The sequence below is a fragment of the Euprymna scolopes genome, chromosome 28 (genome assembly GCF_053919585.1).
Source record: "Euprymna scolopes isolate OS-2025 chromosome 28, ASM5391958v1, whole genome shotgun sequence".
Classification (NCBI taxonomy): Eukaryota; Metazoa; Mollusca; class Cephalopoda; order Sepiida; family Sepiolidae; genus Euprymna; species Euprymna scolopes.
The window spans coordinates 32273785-32299204 of record NC_136509.1 but is presented as its reverse complement, the minus strand read 5'-3'; the positions used below and the strand labels follow the sequence as shown (position 1 = coordinate 32299204).

Here is a 25420-nt window from a genome sequence, read left to right as displayed (position 1 = left end):
CTAGAATTAATACATATGCACAAACTAAAATCGATATGTTTTTATGGAGCAAGATCGATATGTATATTGAGATCAATGGTATGGTATGGGTGTGATCATTTGTTGGGCATGGCCAAATGTGGCTTCATTGATATGCATGGCCATACTGAGCATGGTTAGATAAGGCTTGATCGATTGATATGGTTCGATTATGGTCGATCAGTGGACAAAGTTAGAAGAGAATCTATCGATGTGTATCATTACGTTAACTAGGGCCAATCAATCAACATAGGATGCTGCGGCTGGTCAATGTACAAGGTCGGACCAAGGTTAAATAAAATAAACTGAGATTGATTGAAAAATGCCAGTAGATATCGACTACGTGTTTATTTAGCCGGTCTGCCATTAACAGCCATGACAGATCTTCTATGTCAGCTGGTACCATCCATCTGCTGAAGGTAGACTAATTTAAAAAAAATCAAAAAGACAAACATATTGATTCATGTAAATTCTAACTTTTGACCCGCATAAATCTTCATTAGGAAATGCTGACAATAATTTTTTTATGCGACACGTTATTAATTATGTATTATTTTAATTGGAATTCATTACTGAGATGAGTATTTTTATTGCTGGCTATTACACTAATCTTTATTAGTTGTTTATTCACAACGTTTCGGCCAACTATTCCTCTGGCCTTCGTCAGGTGGTAACTGTGACGGATAGGAACTTCGAATCTCCTAACTGCATTCTCAGCAATCACTGCCATCCGTAGTTGTTGTCATCTCACCACGTTTTTCTAACGCTTACTTGGCCAAAAACGTGGTGAGATGACAGCAACTATGGATGGCAGTTAGGAGATTCAAAGTTCCTATCCATCACGGTTACCACCTAACGAAGGCCAGAGGAATAGTTGGTCGAAACGTCGTCAAACAACAACTAATAAAGATGAGGACAATAGTCCGCAATAAATAAATTAATATGTTATTAATTATTAATATCCTGCCTTGATAGAGGTCAAAATCGGCTTTGAAACCTAGTAGGTGATGCACTTTTCTCTTCTCTGCAACCAGTTTCCCACAGAAGAGACATTACGAGTCTGTATCTGCTCGTCTGAGCTTCAATCTATGGTTCCCCTTTGCCAAACTTTCACAAAACAACACTCGTCTAGCTACAATAACTATCAACAGTTTTTCCTACTCTCTATCTATGCCTAAATCTAAGCGCAAATTCTACGAACACAGCTTTTTTTTCTTTTACACAGGAATCACCACTTATCAAGGTCTGGAGACCACTCGAGGATAAGGGTTAATTGGTATACATTAGTCAATGTGATTATAGCATAGTACACATAAGTAGTGGAAATTTTGTGAATTGGATTACTTAATGGGGACAGTTAATCAAGAACTTGTTTACATTGGACTTGAAAATCAGATTGTAGTCAGATGGAAAGCAGGCAATCGGAAAAGAGTTCCACAGGCGTGCAGTTCTCAGAAAGAAGCTTTGTTCATGGAATCTATATTTAGGTTTAGGCACAGATAAAGAGTGTGGGAAATTATTGATAGTGGTTTGGGCTAAACGAGTGTTTTTCGCGAAAGTTTGGTGAGGGAGGACCATAGATTGAAGCTCAGCTGAGCACTTGCCATGAAAATAATGATAAAGCAGAAACAGGCTTGCAACGTCTCTTCTGTGGGAAAGAGGTTGCAGGGAAAAGAAAAAGGCATTCCCCACTAAGCTATAAAATCTATTTTGAACTCTGTCAAGGCAGGATAAGCTGCTTCTAGCAGCTCCTGTCCAGTTGTGGCAACAGTACTCCATCGTTGGCCATACCATGCTTTTCTATAGGTAGAGAATTGCATCAGGAGTAAGATATCTACTGGAGCGGTAGAAGGATCTCACCATTTTTCCAGCAATCTTGGCAATGAATTTGATATACGTATTCCATTTCAGGTCAGAAGTAAAGGTCAAGCCCAGAAGCTTGTCAAAACATGAAGCCTCCCCAAGACAAGAGCCATTCATTTCAACCAATGCCAGATTGGCATCAGAGCGTAGATGATGTAGAGATAGAAGCTTGGTTTTAGATGTATTAAAAGTGACCAGCCACCTCTTTCCCCATTGTACCACCTGCTCAAGATCAGAGGAGAGAGAATCAGAGAGAACTTGGTCGTTTACGGTTTTTGATGTGCTACCGTAGATTGTAGTGTCGTCAGCATAAATGTCTACAAACGATGTAAAGATGTGATTTGAAAGATCATTAATGTATTTAAGGAAGAGAATTGAGCCCATCTTCTATCCTAGAACTGCTCCTCTGTGGAACAGTGTTCCAGTGACCTGCTTCCTGCCCAACTACAGTATGGTTGTATTCAAGTCTAATGTAAACAAGTTCGTGGTTGAACCGTCCCCTTAAATAATCAAATTGTAACCAATTTACACTATTAACGATTACTACACTGCCGCCTTATATTCATTAATCTTTATCCTCGAGTGGCCTTTGGGCCTTGATAAATGGTGATTCCCTTGTAAAAAACAAGCTGTACATAATCTTCTGTTCTTTTTGAAGATCAAGATCTTTCTATGTCTGAATCCCTTCGTATGCACGTATATGTAGTTGAAGTATTTCCTTTGTTTGAAAGCATTGACATTTGAAATGTATAATGGCCCAAATACAATTCCTTTTAAAACATTTATTTATTTATATTTTAACTAGCGGGGAAGGGGGCGGCCGGCTCTGCCTTGTCGTAAAAAAAACGCATAAATATGATATTTTAATTTGTCAAGATTACGCATATATTATTATAGAGTCGTGGTTTCAAAAGTAAAAAAAAATGTTGGAATCGAAACCGAAAGCAAAACTGTAGTCTTCAAAGCTGATGACGTTACCACAGTACCAATGTGACATGGATATGCGCTGATTAAAAATTAAAAATGAAATAAGATGAATGTACAAAATGTGTAATGATTTTTCTAATTTTGACCCATTTTTGACCCCTAAAAAACTATTTTAACTGGATAAAGACCCATAAAACAATGGTCTGTAGTGCCGCTCTGTGACTTTTAGTTTCGGCAGAGGTAGAGTTTGAAAATATGGAGACAGACAGACAGACATATAGCCTTTTATATATAAGATTCTTCAACAGAAAAATACAGGCAATACTTTTTTACACTGCATGTTATTAAATCGTGCATAATCTTCTGTTCTTATTGAAGATCGAGATTTTTGTTGTTTTCTTTTTATACTAGTGTCCTTCGTATTGCTGCCATATCCGAGCTGATGCATCTACCACTAGTCTCTAGTATCTAGGCAACATGAATTAGAACAAATTTATTGAGGACATTGCCAAGGCTGCTGCAAAGGATGGAGGGGGGACTCTCTCTACCCTGCTAAGAAATTATTCATATCAGAAAACATCCTTTATCTCTACAAAGCCACAATTCGCCCATGCCTGGAGCATTGTTGCCATATCTGAGCCGAGGCATCTACCACTATTCTCTCATTCTTAGACAGGCTCCAAAAAAAAAAGTCACGGACTGTGGGTCAAGCTCAAACCCCTGTCCCATCATTGCAATCTTTTACAAGTACTTTGATGGAATGTGCTCTGATGAAGTCATAGCACTTGTGACCTCTTGACGTACATATCCTCAACTAACCTAACAAGCAGTAAAATCCCACCCCTTCACTGTTGAAGTTCCGACATGCAGAAAAACTTTAATAAGTTCTTCATTCGGACTGCTAGACTTTGGAATTTCTTCCTTGTTTCCCGTTTCCGTGACTAATAAACTGCAGAATTTTAAATCGCTACTCAACTCCCCACAGTCCCCTGTTAGACATGCACCTTACAAACGGCAATACAGGGCCCAAAAGAGTCTTAAATCTAATAAGCCCTTCATTGTCGGTCAAGCTCCAACCTCTGTCCCATCGCCCCAATATCACATCCCTGTGCTTGTTCTACAAGTACTTTAATGGAATGTACTCTGACGAATTTATAGCACTTGTGGCCTCTTGACGTACATACTCTCAACTAACATGGCAAGCAGCAAAATCCCATCCCTTCACTTGAAGTTCCTTGATGCCGAACAGCCTTCTACTCTAATAGTTTCTTCTCTAGGACTGCTGAACTTTGGAACTTCCTCCTTATTTCCTGTTTCCCTACTAAATTGCAGAAGTTTAAATGTAATGTGAACAGCCATCTCGCTGCTGCACTCCCCACAACTTCTGTTAAACATGATGCCAGATAGTAACCTTTTTCGAGTGGCAATATGCCATGTTTTAGGGCGAAGAAGAATAAAAATATGAAAATATAAAAAACAAACAAAAAAAAACAAATTAATCTTCAAAGAATTACAACATAAAATGACCTAATAAGAGTTGACATGCCATGCAATCCAACAACCACCCATTAATTATACCTATTAACACCCTGCACCTCACAAAGTGTCTTATCTACCTAGTACACCAAAAATCAGGGATAGGCAGTTATTAATTCAACCATGAACACCTTTTTTTATGCAAATGTTATTCATGTTCACTTATTGATTTCTCGCCATCCCTTTGATCATTTATTCACGTGATCCATATGCAAAAGGGGCCGCATGTTTTACTGAAGCAGGAGTAGAGAGTTTGGACAGAATCGACTTTTGAATGTCATAAAGTAGCGCAGAGTTACAACACCCTGACAAAAGAGTAACCTGTTAGAAGGCCCTGGGACAGATGGGTTTCAGTTAAGGGGATGAAGAGGAAGAAAAAACAAAAAGATGAGGGTAGATGGAGAATGAGGAGTAGGAGTAAGAAGGAATAGGAATAGGAGAAGGAGTAGGAAGAGGAGGAGTAGGAAGAGGAGGAGGAGGAAGAAGGTCAAATTATCAAAATGAATATGTTTTCTCAATGTTTATCCTCTGAAGAAAAGAGCATATCGTTACAAATCCATGGATTAAGGATCTCTCACTGGTAGAATTTATTCGTTTGAATTTGGTGGATCAATAAATATTTTAGTTCCTTCAATTTTATTTTTTCATTATATATTTTACCTATTCCTTTAATTGCTCTCCCCCCACTCTTTCTCTCTCTCTCATATATATATATATATATATATATATATATATATATATATATATATATATATATATATATATAAAATGAAAATTACAATTAAATTTACCAAAATGATCTAAGATGGTAACATTAAAGTATATTATAAATATTGAAGAATTAATATCTATAAAGTTATCTCAACCAGATGTAAAAGCTCGATAAAACCAAATAGGAAATAGAGTTTATAATAAAAAAAATTTATATATATATATATATATATATATATATATAGAGAGAGAGAGAGAGAGAAAGAGAGAGAGAGAAAGAGAGAGAGAGAGAGAGAGAGAGAGAGAGAGAGAGAGCAGCCACCTTTGGCGCAAATACAATACTCCGGTCGTTGAATACTCTCGGGTTGTTTACTGTTCATGCTGATGAATTTGTATTCATAGGTATTTAATTTCCCTCAAATATTGTGTTACTTGCGGCGACTTTGAGGTAGATTACTAGTCTACGGAGTTAAGTGTGACTCTGTGAATTGGTTCGAATCTCCTGAGTAGCAGTAATTATCACTTCCTACTATATAAATTTTTTAAGGGAATTAGATCTGGAGTCTAAAGAGCAGAGTTTATTTTACTGTACTAGTAAATGTATTAATACTATTAAAAGAAAAACAGTGCTAACTGTACTGAAGATATATAATAAGCTCAATAGGTATATACATCCTAGAGCTATTTTAGTATTGAGTAAAACGATTCATAATTTTGAATTGAAAATCAGTTTCAAAAGGAAAACAAACAAAATCAATAGATTGTACGATCGTTTCAGAAATGATGTTCATTTTATTTAAATTAACAATAAATATTGATAATTATTTGACAAAAAATGTTGTCCTTTAAAAACATAGTCTCCTCATCAGCAAAAATAGGGGGAAGAAATTAATGACACCAAAATAAAACTAGCATTTTAGTCGTGTGTAAGGCAGACATTCCTATTTTATCTCCATTATAAAATCTGTTCTAATTTGAGTCACTCTATCCTCTGGCATGCTGTTATTTTTGTCTCTCTCTCTCTCTCTCTCTCTCTCTCTCTCTCTCTCTCTGTCTCTCTCTCTGTATATATATATATATATATATATATATATATATACTTGTTTATTGTTATATAAACATGCTCACATCCTGCTGCTACAAATAGCCACTTGTTTCAATCAAACTTGTTTCAATCAAACAACAGATATCATCAGGCAGCGAAGTTCAATGAATAATCTTATTATTATCATTGAATTATTCATTGAACTTTTGAATAGTCAAGTCGCTGCCTGATGATATCTGTTGTTTGATTGAAACAAGTGGCTGTTTGTAGCAGCGGGATGTAAACATGTTTATGTAACAATAAACAAGTATTATCAGCTATTTTTATTGAGCACTATCTAACAACCTCGTTGAATTCATTAGTCCATTACTTTTGAATAAAAAAACCCGAGTATATATATATAGTTTAAAGGAGCTTCAGTAAAAAATATGTAAAAATAAAAATAAAGATGCAGTTTAAAGTCTCGAAAAAATAAACTTAATTTAAATTATCGCAGACTTAGCACTTGCAAAAGCCGATTTCTAAAAAGTCTACAAAGACAAAACAGAATTCAATTATATAAGGATAAAAAAAAGGGGGGTGAAACTTAACTACAATTGTTAAATAGAAAACGGGAACCACTAGCTGCCTACCATGTAGCTGTTTCGGAGATTTAAAGACAGGGCAGCTGTAAATACACACACACACACACACGCACACACGCACACACGCACACACACACATGTATATATAGTCTTGGAAGCTTTTCTAACGAAAACTATATGAATTTTTTAGTCCCTCGTTGGAAAATTATTTGTCAGTAAGTTATTTAATCTCCTGCACTCGCTGAGTCAACTTACTTTCTTGTACTCACAATAGTCTAAAGTTTTCAGGGATCGTAATTGTCTATATTTTTCAGATGAGGTGTTTTCATTTATTGAGATTGTCGGACTGACTTTACAGTTACCCAAAGGTGCTGAGTTCAATCCTGAACGAAGGCAGTGAAAAGTAACATTCAAAACAGAGAATCAGCAACTATGTGCCAGAGCCTAGCTGGAGTCCCAACACGTTACCCACGTAATAATAATAAAGGGTTGTGTTCGAGACTCTTAACAAACGGTTCCCCAGTTCGATACAAAACACCTGATGAAGGCCGGAGGGCAAAACGGCCGAAACGTTGTGACTATAACAACCAAGATGAGGAAGTCAGTCTGACAATCTCAATAGATAAATTTTCAGGGATCATCAGTTGTTTACTATGAAACACCCTCTCGGGAACTTAAAAACAAAACAATATACTTAATCATGGCTCCCTAGCAGTGTTAATCAAGCACCACCTCCTTTAAACAAAAGAACAAAAATATCTGGATATCTGATTCAGTTTTTTTTTTTTTTTGCTTCAGATTAATTAGGCTAATCTCTTCAGGTTATAACATTTTTTCTTACCCCCCCATATATATATATATATATATATATATATATATATATATATATATATATATATATATATATATATATATATATATATATTTAGATGTAGTTTGTTTTTGTTTTGGCGATACGTTTTGAATGAATTCAATTATTTACGAAAGTGCATTAAGTTGGGAATAATTTTCCCTTTAACCAATTTGGTACCCCCACATGGGGAGTGGCATATATATTATTTTAAAAATATAATTATCCACTGACCCGTGTTTCGTCGTTTCGAATCTCGCTAGATTCAGCCACTTTGATAAGCCATAGACGACGAAACACGTGTCAGCAGATAATTATATTTTAAAAATAATATATATATATATATATATATATATATATATATATATAAAATCTAATTGATGAAAATAACAGGATATTACAACGTGATGTGTTTTTAAAATGTATGAAAAATCTTTATATATATATATATATATATATATATATATATATATATATATATATATATATATATTATTGATACTAAAGCAATAATTTGTGGATTATTGAACACGTGATTTGAAAAAAAAATCTTTTTGTAAAAATTCCGGGGAAAAGTGCTTCCAAAAACAAAGTCTATTCATGGAACGGTTAATAAAATTCACAATTCTTTTCTTTTTTACAAATAAACTCACGTGTAAGAAATATCTGTCCGCCAATTTTAAAGTCAATTTTGAATTCCGTCCAAGCAACGAAAGGTGTTTTTGGCTTCATCTCTCTAGATGCGGCAGAAATCTTTCATCTTAGGATGTTTCTGATTCTTTTATAGGCGGAGGATTTCATCGTCAAGCTTCATGTATTTTTAACCAGTAGAATTATCTGAGCAATTTTCTCTTTTCTCAAAACACACCAAGTGAGCAGAAGTTAAGCCTACTAAGAAGTTGAAAGAATAAAAAAGATAAGAAAAAGAAGGAAAAATTGGTGGTGTCGGTTGATGGAAACAACCTGTTTGTTACTGAAAGTTTCCTTCATAGTAGAAGTTTCTCCAGTGACATTTTATTCGACATAACAAGTTTACGATTAGATCTTTTTTGTAGTGTAATAAACGTTTTTTGTATTTTAATGGATTCAATGTAACAGTATATCTCTCACTGGATTTGTATCAAATAGATTTTTTCTGACAATTGTATTTCCTCGTTTTTGTTTGGAAAAAAAAATGATTGCTAAGATGGATAAGATTGTGGACTTTGGACTTTTTTTTTACAAGGAAACCACCATTTATAAGGATAAGGGTTAAAGAGTGTACAGTGGTCAAAAGAACAATATCAGGGTAATCGTTAGAAGTGTAAATTAGGAAAATTGGATTACTTAAGGGAAACGGATCAAGAACTTGTTTACATTGGACTTGAAGACGACCATATTGTAATAAGCTAGAAAGCAGATAAACAGAAGAGAGCTCCACAGATGTGCAGTTCTAAGAAAGAAGCTTTGTTTATGGAATCTATGTTTAGGTTTAGGCACAGATAAAACGTGGGGGAAATTATTGATAGTGTTTACAGCCAAATAAGTGTTTCTCGTGAATGTTTTGGTTGGGGGAGGCCAGAGATTGGAGCTCAGACGAGCACTTGCCATGAAAATAACGATAAAACAGAGACAAGCTCACAACGTCTCTTCTGTGAGAAGAGGGTTGCAGAGAAGAGAAAAGAACAGCCCACACTAGGCTACGAAATCTATTCTGAACTCTGTCAAAGCTGGTTGAGGTCTTCCCAGCAGATCCTGGCCAGATGTGACAGCAATACTCCATCCTTGGACGTACCCGGTTTTTATATAGGTAGAGAATTGCATCAGCAGGTAGATATCTACTGGATCGATAGAAGGATCCCATCATTTTTCCAGCGACCTTGGCAACGGATTTGATGCACGTATTCCATTTTAGATCAGGAGTAAAGGTCAAGCCCAGAAGCTTTTCAAAACATGGAGCCTCCCCAAGACGAGAGCCATTCATTTCAGTTGATGCCAGATGGGGGTCAGATTGTTGATGATGCAAAGATAGAAGCTTGATTTTAGATGCATTAAAAGCAACCAGCCACTTTTTCACCCATTTTACCACATACTCAAGATGAGAGGAGAGAGAATCACAGAGAACTTGGTCGTTTACGGCCTTTGATGTGCCGCCATAGCTGGTAGTGTCGTCAGCAAAAATGTCTATGAATGAGCCAAGGATGTGATTTGGGATTCATTAATGTAGACTAGGAAGAGAGTTGGACCCAGGATGGAGTCCTGCGGGACTCCAGCATTAATACTATGAGCTTCAGATTTCTGCCATCGGCCACTACTCTTATGAACCTATTAAAGAGAAATGATTTAATAATTGAATAGACATTTCCAGCTATACCATTGAGAAAAATTGTTATCTCTCTCTCTCTCTCTCTCTCTCTCTCTATATATATATATATATATATATATATATATATATATATATATATATATATATATATATAGTGGAAATGGTAATCAATAAAAATTGAAGAAAGTGCTCAATACTGTTGTAGAGCAAATATGCGTTTTATTTTTTATTACCGTATCTTTCTGTTAAGTTACATTATTGTTTCAGCTACCCGGCCGTTTTTTGGCCGTCTGTAGCTTCCTCAGACTTTTACAGAAACCTGTTTCTGTAAAAGTCTGAGGACGCTACAGACGGCCAAAAAAAACGGCCGTGTAGCCGAAACAATAATGTGATACGGTAATAAAAAATGAAACGTATATATATATATATATATATATATATATATATATATATATATATATATATATATTCGCGTAGGGTGAAGAGAGCTAGTATGTATGGAAAATGAATCAATAGAGAAGTCCGCCCTAGACAGAGAACAGGGGCGCGATATTCGACTGTGAAACTGAAAAAACCCAATTGTCCAGAGAATGAGATTTGCGTTGTTATGTGCTATTGTTCCAGAGATGTGAAGCAGATGTAATAAGGCACATTCTGTTTTTTTTTTAAAATTTTATAACCCTTTCCCAAAAAGGTCTGATGATAAACATTGACTCGAAATAAGCAGACGCCCTTTTCTTCCTTTCCCCCATACGTTACACCAGGTTCCAAGCGGCCGATTGCATTATTGCTCGCATCTGTTACATAAAAGAATTGAACACTTTTTTATGTAGTTACTATTTGCTGATATTTATATCTTTTGTCTCACACCTTTTACTTTATCTGGTGCTCATACCTTCGGCCTGATCGTTGTCATGGTGATAATCATGTATTACTAGCCTGGGTCCCCGGCGTTGCCCGGGTGTTTATAGGGGTGCATTGAGCAAAAAAAAAAAAAAAAGAAAAATTGGTAGTAGGTAGGCAGGCAGGCTCGAACCATGACGCGAAGGAGAAAAGAAAGTGAAAAAATAAAACAAAAAACAAACAAAAACAATACGTGACGCGTTAGCTGTTGCACACTTCGCCAGCCGGAAGTGACGTAAGTTTAAATTAAGGCTAGACAATTAATTGATTGATTGGTTGTTTGTTTTACGGCATATCAACCATTTTCAGGTTATTTAATGTCGAATCCAGTTATTTTGAAGATTTTTTTTTAATAGAATATATATATTTTTCAAGTTGGTTTCTATTTAACTTATAGTTGGGACCCTAACAGGTACTACCACTCCGGGTCAGAATGGACATGGGAGCAATGGCAATTAAAGGATGGCTCCACACTCCCCAGAGCTTGCAAGCTAGGGCCTAACCATCGAATATAGTTTAAGGTAATATCCAGGACCCTAGACAATCGAAAAGAGGCGATTACTTTCGAAAATATTGGCGAAAAAAACGTCCGCTCCTTGTAGAAAAGTGCACAGTTGAGGGTGAAGCCATTAATTTTTTGGTCGATTCTTCGATATTTGTTGTCCAAAGGGTCGAGCTTTAAAATGATACCGATCCCGTGAAAATGCGTTGCCTTAGTCGAAAGTTTATGCGAGACATACATACATACATACATACATACATACATACATATATTTAAACAGTCAGGTGAGATTTATATTACAAATAATTAAATCACATGGTGTTCATGAGTTTCACAGGAGTACTTAATTGCAAGATAGTATAATTTTTATGTTCTTAGTGAGAGTATGTATTTGAGAAAGTAATTCTAGTCATCTTAAATGTAATAATTTGTAAACGGGGACACATTGTATGTGTACATACGTTTTGGGAAACACGGTTTAGTAGTTGCTGTGAATGGTGAGTGATAAAGGTTAGCATATGAAGTGTTCTGCTGTTTTCCTGAAATGTCTACAGTTGTCAGGAAAAACTCGAGATCATTTTATGTATATAGAATTGTCTTTTATTTATCAGCTGTAGGTTCATTTCATTACGTGCTTATATCTTCACAAAACTTAAAACACTACACAAACTAAAACAGTCTTTTATCATTAACAAAAACGTATTTTCATGAAAATGCAAAAAAAAAAAAAAAAAAATCAAATCAAATCAAATAAAAAAACACTTACATAATTATTGATCGAAGAAGAGTTCACTTAGTCCTGAAACCAAAAAAAAGGAAGATTTTAATATAAAAGTAATTTTTATTTTTTTCAGCATTACTTATTATAATCAATAATCTTATTTCAACTTTTAATGAAAAAAACAAAACAAACACACAAAAAAATTACATCTACATGCAAAAAAAGATTTCGATGATCAAAATTGGGCGCGAAACACTAAAAAAAAGGAATCAAAACCTCGGCTGTTCTGTATTTATATTTTTCTGTATTTATATTTTTTTGTATTTATATTTTCTATATTTATATTTTTCTGTATTTGTATTTTTCTGTATTTATATTTTGCTATATTTATATTTTTATGTATTTATATTTTTCTGTATTTATATTTTTTTATATTCATATTTTTCTCTATTTATATTTTTCTGTATCTATATTTTTTTATATTTATATTTTTATGTATTTATATTTTTCTGTATTTATATTTTTTTGTATTTATATTTTTCTGTATTTATATTTTTTGTATCAATTTTTTTTGCATTTATATTTTTCTATATTTATATTTTTTGTATTTATATTTTTCTATATTTATATTGTTTTGTATTTATTTTTCTGTAGTTATATTTTTCTATATTAATATTTTTTGTATTTATATTTTTCTATATTTATATTTTTTGTATTTATATTTTTCTATATTTATATTTTTCTGTATTTATTTTTCTGTATTTATATTTTTCTGTATTTATATTTTTCTGTATTAATATTTTTCTGTATTTATATTTTTCTGTATTTATATTTTTTTGTATTTATATTTTTCTGTATTTATATTTTTCTGTATTTATATTTTTCTATATTTATATTTTTCTGTATGTATATTTTTCTGTATTTATTTTTCTATATTTATATTTTTCTATATTAATATTTTTTTGTATTTATATTTTTCTGTATTTATATTTTCTATATTTATATTTTTTTGTATTTATATTTTTCTGTATTAATATTTTTTTGTATTTATATTTTTTTGTATTTATATTTTTCTGTATTTATATTTTTCTGTATTAATATTTTTTCGTATTTATATTTTTTTGTATTTATATTTTTCTGTATTTATATTTTTCTATATTTATATTTTTTTGTATTTATATTTTTCTGTATTAATATTTTTTTGTATTTATATTTTTTTGTATTTATATTTTTTTGTATTTATATTTTTCTGTATTAATATTTTTTTGTATTTATATTTTTTTGTATTTATATTTTTCTGTATTTATATTTTTCTATATTTATATTTTTTTGTATTTATATTTTTTTTTATTTATATTTTTCTATATTTATATTTTTCTATATTAATATTTTTCTGTATTTATATTTTTCTGTATTTATATTTTTTTGTATTTATATTTTTCTATATTTATATTTTTTTGTATTTATATTTTTTTGTATTTATTTTTCTGTATTTATATTTTTCTATGTTTATATTTTTCTGTATTAATATTTTTTTGTATTTATATTTTTTTGTATTTATATTTTTCTGTATTTATATTTTTCTATATTTATATTTTTTTGTATTTATATTTTTTTGTATTTATATTTTTCTATATTTATATTTTTCTATATAAATATTTTTCTGTATTTATATTTTTCTGTATTTATATTTTTTTGTATTTATATTTTTCTATATTTATATTTTTTTGTATTTATATTTTTTTGTATTTATTTTTCTGTATTTATATTTTTCTATATTTATATTTTTCTGTATTAATATTTTTTTGTATTTATATTTTTTTGTATTTATATTTTTCTGTATTTATATTTTTCTATATTTATATTTTTTTGTATTTATATTTTTTTGTATTTATATTTTTCTATATTTATATTTTTTTGTATTTATATTTTTCTATATTTATATTTTTCTATATTAATATTTTTCTGTATTTATATTTTTCTGTATTTATATTTTTTTGTATTTATATTTTTCTGTATTAATATTTTTCTGTATTTATATTTTTTTGTATTTATATTTTTCTATATTTATATTTTTTTGTATTTATATTTTTCTGTATTTATATTTTTTTGTATTTATATTTTTATGTATTTATATTTTTCTATATTTATTTTTCTGTATTAATATTTTTATGTATTTATATTTTTTTGTATTGATATTTTTATGTATTTATATTTTTCTGTATTTATATTTTTTGTATTTATATTTTTCTGTATTTATATTTTTCTATATTTATTTTTCTGTATTAATATTTTTATGTATTTATATTTTTCTGTATTTATATTTTTCTATATTTATTTTTCTGTATTTATATTTTTCTATATTTATTTTTCTGTATTTATATTTTTCTGTATTAATTTTCTGTATTTATTTTTCTGTATTTATATTTTTTGTATTTATATTTTTTTGTATTTATATTTTTCTGTATTTATATTTTTCTGTATTTATATTTATTTATATTAATATTTTTCTGTATTTATTTTTCTGTATTTATATTTTTTTGTATTTATATTTTCTTGTATTTATATTTTTTTGTATTTATATTTTTTTGTATTTATATTTTTCTATATTTATATTTTTTTGTATTTATATATTTCTGTATTTATATTTTTTTGTATTTATATTTTTCTGTATTTATATATTTCTGTATTTATATTTTTCTATATTTATTTTTCTATATTTATATTTTTTGTATTTATATTTTTTGTATTTATATTTTTCTATATTTATATTTTTTGTATTTATATTTTTCTATATTTATATTTTTCTATATTTATATTTTTTGTATTTATATTTTTTGTATTTATATTTTTCTATATTTATATTTTTTGTATTTATATTTTTTGTATTTATATTTTTCTATATTTATATTTTTTGTATTTATATTTTTCTATATTTATATTTTTCTATATTTATATTTTTTGTATTTATATTTTTCTATATTTATATTTTTTGTATTTATATTTTTCTATATTTATATTTTTCTATATTTATATTTTTTGTATTTATATTTTTTGTATTTATATTTTTCTATATTTATATTTTTTGTATTAATATTTTTCTAAATTTATATTTTTCTATATTTATATTTTTCTATATTTATTTTTCTGTATGTATATTTTTCTCTGATTTTGCAGATCTTTAACTGTGTCAATTCAAATAAAAACATTAAGTGATATATACGGACCGTATTGATATAGCCTTCAAAAACTTCTCCTTTACACACACACACAACCCTCACACACACAAATGTATATATATATATATATATATATATATATATATATATATATATACACATACATATGTGTGCATATATGTAATGATATATATATGTAAAGATATATATATATTGGTAATAATATATATGTATGATATATATATGTAACGATAGGTATATATATGTAACGATATATATGTAACGAATTATATATATGTAACAATATATATATGTAACGATATATATATATGTAAAATATACATATATATAACGATATATAAATATATGTAACTATATATATATATATATATATATATATATATGACGATATATATGTACCTATATATATATGTGTAACTATATAAATATACGTACGATATAAATATATATATAACGATATATATGTAACGATATATATACAACAATATATATATATATATGTAACTATATATATATGTAACGATACATATATATAACGATATACATATGTAACAATATATATATATATATATAACGATATATGCATATATATAGGTAAAGATATATTTATGTATTACATATATATATGTAACTATATGTATATATATGTAACGATATATATATATGTATGTAACGAATTATATGTATGTACCGATATATATATGTAACGATATATATGTAACAATGTATATAACGCTATATATATGTAACGATATATAAATATATATATATATACATGTAACGATATATATATATGTAACGATATATATATGTGTGTAACGATATAAATATACGTAACGATATATATATATGTAACGATATATATATATATGACGATATATATGTACCGATATATATGTGTAACGATATGAATATGCATACGATATATATAACGCTATATATATGTAACAATATATATATACAACAATATATATATATGTAACTATATATATATGTAACGATATATATATATATAACGATATATGCATATATATAGGTAACGATATATTTATGTATGATATATATATGTAACGATATGTGTATATATGTAACGGTATATATATATATATATATATATATAACGAATCATATGTATGTAATGAGATATATATGTAGCGATATATATGTAACAATATATATATTACGCTATATTTATGTAACGATATATAAATATATATATACATGTAACGATATATATATATGTAACGATATATATATATGTAACGATATATATATATATGTGTGTGTGTAACGATATAAATATATGTAACGATATATATATACATTTGTACCAATATATATATACAACGATATATATATATTTAACGATATATGTATATATGTAACGATATATATATGTAACGATACATATCTGTAATGATATATATGGAATGAACATTTAACAAAAATGGTCGGATGTCCGTGTGCCTGGTGCAAGCTGCAGACATAGCAACTGGTTGTAACTGCTAACTGGGTTTAACGTAATTTAGTTAAGAGAAACGCAATGATACGCCCATATTTTCACTGGCTTGAAAAGGAAACGACCGTTAATAAATGCCTTTTGTTTCAACTGTAAAAAAAAATCTTCAGTCTTTTGCATACAGCGTGTTTGGACCGTGTTAAAATGTGACGACCATGTTACATATATATATATATATATATATATATATATATATATATATATATATAGTCATCCACATACAGTACTGTTTCGCTGTTTCACAGCTCATCAGTGCGGCTAGACAGGCAACTACCTCAAGCCATGATTGAAACCCGACCGTTTGTACGGCAGTCAAGGCTCCTAACCATTACGCTATTGGCGGCTGCTTGAACGAGTAGTGAGTTTAACGATGTTTTGATATCGTTCGAAATACCTCCGCTCGATTTGTTTACACAAAGAGCGTCGCTTATATGCTAATGGTAATTCGTGTTTTCACTTCTCAATATGCTCAACTCAAGGTGAGGAGCACTATAGTCATCCACATACAGTACTGTTTCGCTGTTTCACAGCTCATCAGTGCGGCTAGACAGGCAACTACCTCAAGCCAGGATTGAAACCCGACCGTTTGTACGGCAGTCAAGGCTCCTAACCATTACGGTATTGGCGGCTGCTTGAACGAGTAGTGAGTTTAACGATGTTTTGATATCGTTCAAAATACCTCCGCTCGATTTGTTTACACAAAGAGCGTCGCTTATATGCTAATGGTAATTCGTGTTTTCACTTCTCAATATGCTCAACTCAAGGTGAGAGAGAGAGAGAGAGAGAGAGAGAGAGAGAGAGAGAGAGAGAGAGAGAGAGAGATTCTAGTTTATATGTTCTAATTTCATTTTAAAGGATCAATTTTTAAATAAAATTTAAAATTTATTGCTTGAATCAGAGAATACAATGCTTAAATTAATGTCCTTAACCCATGTGTTTTCAATGTAAGCACTTCTTCTCAGTAATATACAAATATTGGTTAACAATAATTTTGCTAAGTATCACATGGATAGAAAAATATTAAAAGTGAAATGCCTTTAAGTAACATAGATAAAGGGAATGAATGTTGAAAGTAAAGAAAGGATATGATGAATGGTATTCAAATGCAGAATTAATCCCTGAAAAAAGTTTTAATGCGTGAAGATTGGTGAAGTGTAGGTAAAACCGAAAGTTTTTGGTAAAATCCATGGTAAAAATCTCATTTATTTCAATACCGCAAAGTATATATATATATATATATATATATATATATATATATATATATATATATATATATATATATCGATAATCATACAATGATTAGATCACTTTGACTGACGTAAAAAACATTTAAAAATATAATGTTTAATTTCAACGTTATTTTACGCGGTTAACGGTAGCCGAATCGATATGGTTCTTGTTAATGGAGCTAGAAATGACTTGTGTCGCCGGGTTCGAATCTATCGACTAGTGTTAATCGTGATACCTTGCACTGAAGATTCCCGAAAGGATGAGACACTAGTGTCTGTGGGTATTTAATCATTATAGTAAGTAATTATATATAATATATATTAATATTATATAGTAAAAAATAATTATATATATATATATATATATATATATATATATATATATATATATAGAGAGAGAGAGAGAGAGAGAGAGAGGCAAACAAACAGAAGAGATATTCATTAAGTGTAAGCAAATATTCACAACGATCCACTGAGGACGACTATCTCAAACCAATTGATTTTAGAGGGTCTTTAGTGACTATTTTACGATATCCAGAAAAAAACATGTGCATTCCATTCATATTCCAAGATCATTTGTAAATAGTTGGAGCTAAGAAATTCGAAATAACTTGTACTCGCCTTTCTGATCCCACGAGCTTAAATAGATGCATCTTTGACTCACATTGTTATTAATGAGCCCTGCACTGAACTGTCCAATATATATATATATTTTTATCTTTCAGTGACAGTCTATAAATCAAGTGAACTGGTGCCAAGCCGTCTCTAATTCCATCAAAAACTCTTAAACTTTTCCTGGCAGATTGATCATATCGGACAAATATTATGTTTTGTTCGCATTATTTTCTGTCGCTCCTGACAACATCTCTTTGACTCTGTACAACGTCGAAGAACTCGACAAGGTCGAATGTATCTAATGTCGATAAGAAATTCAATATCTTGAACTTCATTACAAGTTATTTCTGACTTGTAAGATGGAGTTGATACAAATGATACCAGATAATCCATTTCGGCTACGACTTCAAAAAATGTTGTTTTTTTTTTTGTTATACAAAGCAGTCACCACATATCAAGGCGAGGAGGCTACTCAAGGATAAGTGGTAATATGTGTACGGTAGTTATTGGGACAATAGCATAGTAATCGTTATTAGTGGAAATTTGCCATGATTAGATTACCTAAGAGAGCGGTTCAATAAGAACTTTTTTACATTGGACTTGAAGACAACAGTATTTTAGTCAGTTGGAAAGCATACTAGCAGAACAAAGCTCCACATGCGGACAGTTCTAGGAAAAAAAGCTTTGTTCATGGAATCCACGTTGCGGTTGAGGCATCGATAGAGAGTGGGTTTTTACTAGACATGTTTTTTTTATGAAAGATTGTCAAAGGAGGACCAAAATTGATGCTCAGTCGATAACTTGTCATGTAAATGATGATAGAGCAGAGATAAGCTTGCAATGTTTTTGGAGAGAAAGAGATTACAGAGAAAAGAAAAAGGCATCACCGACTAGATCACGAAGTTAGTTTTGAACTATGTCAAGGCAAGATAGGATAGTCCGAGCAGCTCCTTCCTAGATGTGGCAACAGTACTTCGTCCTAGAATGTACTTGGGTTTTATACAGATAATAGGCAGTGAGGTATCTGCTGGAGCAGTAGAATAATCCAACTATTTTTCCAGTGACCTTCGCAACGCATGTGATGTATGTGCCCCATTTCAGATCAGGGGTGAAGGTCAGACTAAGAAGCTTGTCTACGAGAGTCGTTCATTTCAATTGGGGCCAGGGTCAGACTCTCTGTGAAAATTGACATTAAAAATGCTTTGCCAGTGTCCAGCCTCTCTTTTTCCCTATTTTTTTTTTCATGGAAATCGCTTCAGACAAACCATGAAGTCACTTGATGTGACGAGTTAACACGAATTAAAGATCCTCGCAAAGACAGGAGATCCTTATTGGTCTTAGTCTTGAAAAGACCGAGACTATTGACAGGAGGAAAACAATCACCAGGAAGAGAGTTCCACACGCCTGTAATTCTTGGAATAGGAAGCTGTATTATAAAAAGGTATCAAAACAGCGAATTCATTGAGACCACTAGACCACCGAGTCAAACGAGCTGAAACAAAGGAAGCAGGCAATAGATAAGACAATTCTGAAGAACACATGTCATAATAATATTTACAGAAAAGATGGAGACTAGCAAGTTAGCAATATCACATCTGTGTTATAATGGTTGTAGAGGAGAAAAAAGGCTGTGCTTGTACATCTTATTAGGGACCCTCCAATGAGTCAGAGGTTTACCCAGTCCAAATATGACAACAATAATCCATACATGGTCTGATATTAGATTTGTAGAAATAGAGAATAGCCTCGCGTGTGAGATCACGTTTACTGAGAACAAATTTTATGAAAAGTACAAGCAGCAATGGATCTAATCTATTAACTCCAAGAAAGGTTTGATGAGAAACAACGACCAAGAAGTTTCCAAACCAGGGGATCCCTACTTTATTTTGTTTGTGGCTCCTCAAATGACTACGTAATAATAATCAACGTAATAATTTACAATGTATTGTTAAACTTATCCCCACCCCCATGTAAACACAAAACACAGACACACACAAATAACTAGCGAGGAAAATAACACAGCAATTTTAAACTGCTTCATTACTCTCCAATTTACCAAATGAAAAACAGGATGAAATAACTGGAAAATTTAGTGAAAGGTAAGTGGAAGTATAAAGAGCATGGCTTCAGTTTGTTTGAAAAAAGTATTCCGGTTAGGAAGTTTATTACAATGTCGATAATATTGAATAATGAAAATAAAATTATTCCAGTCAGAAAGTTTATTACAATGTCGACAATATTAAATAATGAAAATAGAAAATAATAGTATTCCGATTAGGAAGTTTGTTACAATGTGGACAATTAAATAATGACTTAAAGTATATATGGGTAATAAATCTTTTAACTTAAAACAATAGTTATCCCCTTACATTATTTAATTTATTATTAGTGATGTCTTCTCTGTCTAATTTGAGTGTTCATATGTTTCTAATCTATGCATGACTGTCAGATAATCATTTATTTCATTTTATTTTTTCTTGCCTATTTTTATTCTTAATATATACTAGTCTGGGTGCCCGGTATTACCCAGATGTTTGTAAGTGTGTTGAGCAAAAAAAAAAAAAAAATGTGGTCATAGGCAGGCAGGCAGGCCTGAACTCGTGACTCGAAGTTGGAAAAGAAAGTGAAAAAAAATCTGACGTCTTATCGCTGCTCCATGACGCGACCGGAAGTTCGGAACTTTAAAATTAGGCAAAAATCAATCCAACTGATACGATGACTTGCAAAAATGTCTCGCAAAAAAACAACCCCTCCTTGTAGAAAACTACTCAGTTGAGGGTGAAGGAATTAATGTTTTTGGCGATTTTTTTTAAATATTTGTCGTCCGAGACGTCGGCTTCAAAATGATACTGATTTCGTGAAAATCTGTCGCCTCTGTCGAGAGTTTTAGGCATACATACATACATACATGATGATTGCAACGTCTTGTCAGACGAGTGCCACTCCCTCAGACATTTAAAATCCATGAGCCCAAATGCCTGAGGGAGTATCTATACAAATATGATGTTACAGAGTCTTAGCTTTGTACGACAGCTAAGTCTCTCTCTCGGTTCAAAATGTTGAGATCCAGCAACAAGCAAGAGCAAGATAGCCAGCAACAAATTAAACTGCAGACCAGCTTAATGCGGGTAATGGTCTTCCGCTTTATGGTTTTTTTAAATCAGAGAGTTGCTTCTCATAGAAAGGTTGCCTTCACCACGGCTTACGGGAGCCCTCTCCACCCCAATACACATACACACACACACACAAATATACACGGTGCTAGTTGGCCGTTGACCCAGAAAAAGAGTTCATTCGCCCTTTGGAAGGTCTTGTTTTTAATCCTTCAGGGAGACTAGCCGCCCTCCTCACCAAACAAGTCTGGTGGGGGAACCAGTTTAGTCGCCGGTGACCCGACCATGAGGCAGGTAGTACTGGGTTACATGGTACCAGTAGCATATGACATGACCTGACAATAATATACATACATACATACATACATACATTTAAACAGACGAGTGAGATTTATATTATAGATTAGCAAATTATCATTCTCTAAAGTAAGTATATCGCCGTTAGTGAAATGAAAATCCAAAAAGTTAAAACAATTCTTTACTAAAAAGTGACGAGAATTAAAATGAATAGCTTTCAAAATAAAGAAATCGATTTCAAAATATGAAGTTTTAGCAATATTTTGTTTGCTTGCATACACTTGCCATTCAAGTGATTTTATAGCTTGAAATAGTAATTTTTACAATTACAATAATAACTGGCAGGGAGACCCGACGTGGTTCGGGATTAATGAGGATTAACGAATGCTTTACACTTGTAATACTTTTACTATTATTTAAATCGTTGGAATCACCCATTTCTCTTTTTTACCCCTTAGCAACCCGTTTTTCCGGATGAAAATAGACTAAAAAGTTTTCGACATGTCTGAATAAAAAATCCGTTAAGTATACAGTTTGAGAAGTTGCCCCCCAAACACATTTTCACTATATATATATATATATATATATATATATATATATATATATATATATATATATATATATATATATATAAATATAAAGAGAGAGAGAGAGAGAGAGAAATAAAAAGGTACAAACCGCATTATGTGTTCATTAACGTTTCGTCTTTATTTCGAGACTTCCTCTGGATCCAGAGGAAGTCTCGAAATAAAGACGAAACGTTGATGAACATATAATACGGTTTGTTCCTTTTTATTTCTCTATTTTGTCGGAATACTATTTCCATTATTTTCATCATATATATATATATATATATATATATATATATATATATATATATATTAGACTACCCGTGACCCGTTCGGTCAGTATGTTATATTAGCTATGGAATTCATGTATGAACGTGACACGTGAAAAACGAATATAGATAGATTTCTGAGTCGTTCGATTTATTATAATTAATTATTTTTGAAAAAACATTTACAGTTACGGAATTACAAAATGGTTGGCCATACTTATAGGTAAATGTGCTCTGAACAGATACCATAATACAAATTTTGATATATCTGCTTTTATTTTTACATCGTTCATTTCTGTATTACGTTTAAGTTGTTTCAAACCCCACTCTTCCTATGTTAAAAAATAATTCCGAAATAATAACGTTAATATTTCAGCGTCCCAATTGTTCTTTTGTTTTTTGTTTATTCTAAACCGCACTCTTCCCATGCTATAAAATAATTTCGAAATAATAACGTTAATATTTCAGTGTCCCAATTGTTCTTTTGTTTTTTGTTTATTTTAAACCCCACTCTTCCCATGTTAAATAATAATTTCGAAATAATAACGTTAATATTTCAGTGTCCCAATTGTTCTTTTGATTTTTGTTTTTTCGCGTTTAAATTATCCAAATAAACAATTGTTAATACTGTCTGCTTTTTTTTACATCGTTTATTTCTGTATTACCAAGACCGTCTTAAAAGACAAGATGGCCGGTGGGCAAAAATAATTTAATCTGCTGACGTCATCACGGATAGTCCATTAGTTGCTTCTTGACACCGGTAAACACCGGTAGTCACTCGTGGATATCTCCATTCAGCAAAGTAAGTTTTAACGTGCTCCTCCCTGTATTTAACACGATGTAACTATAATTTAATTCAATATTATCATCCTAAGTTTTTTACCATTCAAAAGAAGCTTCAAATAAATTGCTAATATTAAAAAAAATTTTTTTACAGCATACAAAACTAATGAAAATGCGAGACAACATCGACTCTTTAAAACACGTTCTTTTGAAGAGACGATTTTTTTAAGCTGTTGACACACATGTTTTAAAAATCTAGCAAAAATTAATTTTCCTGAAATTTTCAATATTTAAAAATAAATTATGCCGGCTGATAAAATTTTAAAACTTTTTTTTAAAGCTAGAAAGATAAAATTTAAAAATACTTATATATATATATATATATATATATATATATATATATATATATATATATATATATATATATATATATGAAACTTAAAACTAAAAAAAAAAAACGCGCGTTCATTTCGGGTTTGTATTACTGTACACATAGATTCGAAAAAGTTGTCAAAAAACAAATATATGACAAATAAATGTTATCAAAGGCAAGATAAGTTACTTTTCTACCAAACTGGATATATTTTTCGTGTTTTTATTCAATGTAACATATTTATTCAGCTCGAAAAACAAGGTGTTATAAATAAAAAAACTAGAAAAAATACTATTAAAAACCCGCCGAATATATGTCAAGCTATGTCACGGTAACATATATTGAGCGAGTTTTTAACAGTATTTTAACCAGTTTTTTTATTTATAACACCTTTTCCCAAACTTACCGTGTTAAAGAGGGAGTCAGACGCCATCTTGAATTTTCCAATACATCGGTAAACACTGTATGGTTTTCGAGCTGAATAAACATGTTACATTGAATAAAAATACGAAAAATATATCCAGTTTGGTAGAAAAGTAACTTATCTTGCCTTTGATAACATTTATTTGTTATATATTTGTTTTTTGACTTTTTCGAATCTATGTTTACAGTAATACAAACCCAAAAAGGATTTTGCATGTTATTTTTGTTATGTGGTGAAATAATCTTAAATAAGAAACATGATTTTTTCTTTAGGTTAATTATTTTTTTACTGTGCAATATTTCATGAATTTATTAAAAATATTGTTTTTGATTTTGAAAAAATATTGTGGTTCATTTGCATTTAAAAATATTGTGGTTTATTTTGATTAAAAAATATTCATTTTGATTTTAAAAAAATATTCATTTTGATTTAAAAAAAATATTGTTCATTTTGATTAAAAAATATTCATTTTGATTTAAAAAAAAGTATTGTTCATTTTGATTAAAAAATATTCATTTTGATTAAAAAAATTCATTTTGATTTAAAAAATATTGTTCATTTGATTAAAAATATAGTTTAATTTTAATATTTCAAATGTTTTGCTTGTGTTCTGCTTCAAATTTTCATAATCTTACATGCATAATTTTCATTTAATTATATTAAATAAACTTCAAGTTTACTACAAATCAAATCGTGTTCCTTCACTTTTTTAAAATGTAATTTATAAGTAATTAAAGAACGCATTCTAATCTTTAAAATCTATAATACAACGAAATATTCAATAGCTTATAATACTTAAACAAACAACTTGTGTTTTATTATTTTTTTAATTTTTTTTTATTATTAATATTAGATGAGTTTCAGTATAAATCATCGTGTTCTTTCTTTAGTCTTTATTTCAATCCAATTTTGAAGTTTTGTAACGCTGTCTGTAAAAATTACTGTTCATTATTGGCAGTCTAAGAGTTCCACATATCTTGCTTGTTGGGACCTCGGCGATGACGTCATTTCTTCAGCTGGCCGGCCATCTTTATAATGAAGGCCACGGTATTACGTTTAAGTTA

The 25420-nt window shown here is 30.3% G+C and overlaps 1 long non-coding RNA gene across 1 annotated transcript in view; it reads right to left on the bottom strand.

The window, feature by feature from the left end:
• The window catches only part of LOC145249557 (uncharacterized), a 425864-nt gene that overhangs the window by 114887 nt on the left and 285557 nt on the right, over positions 1-25420 (bottom strand). The window contains exon 4 of the long non-coding RNA XR_013863549.1: positions 12011-12043. This is a non-coding gene — a long non-coding RNA (uncharacterized LOC145249557). The remainder of the gene's footprint in view (positions 1-12010; positions 12044-25420) is intronic.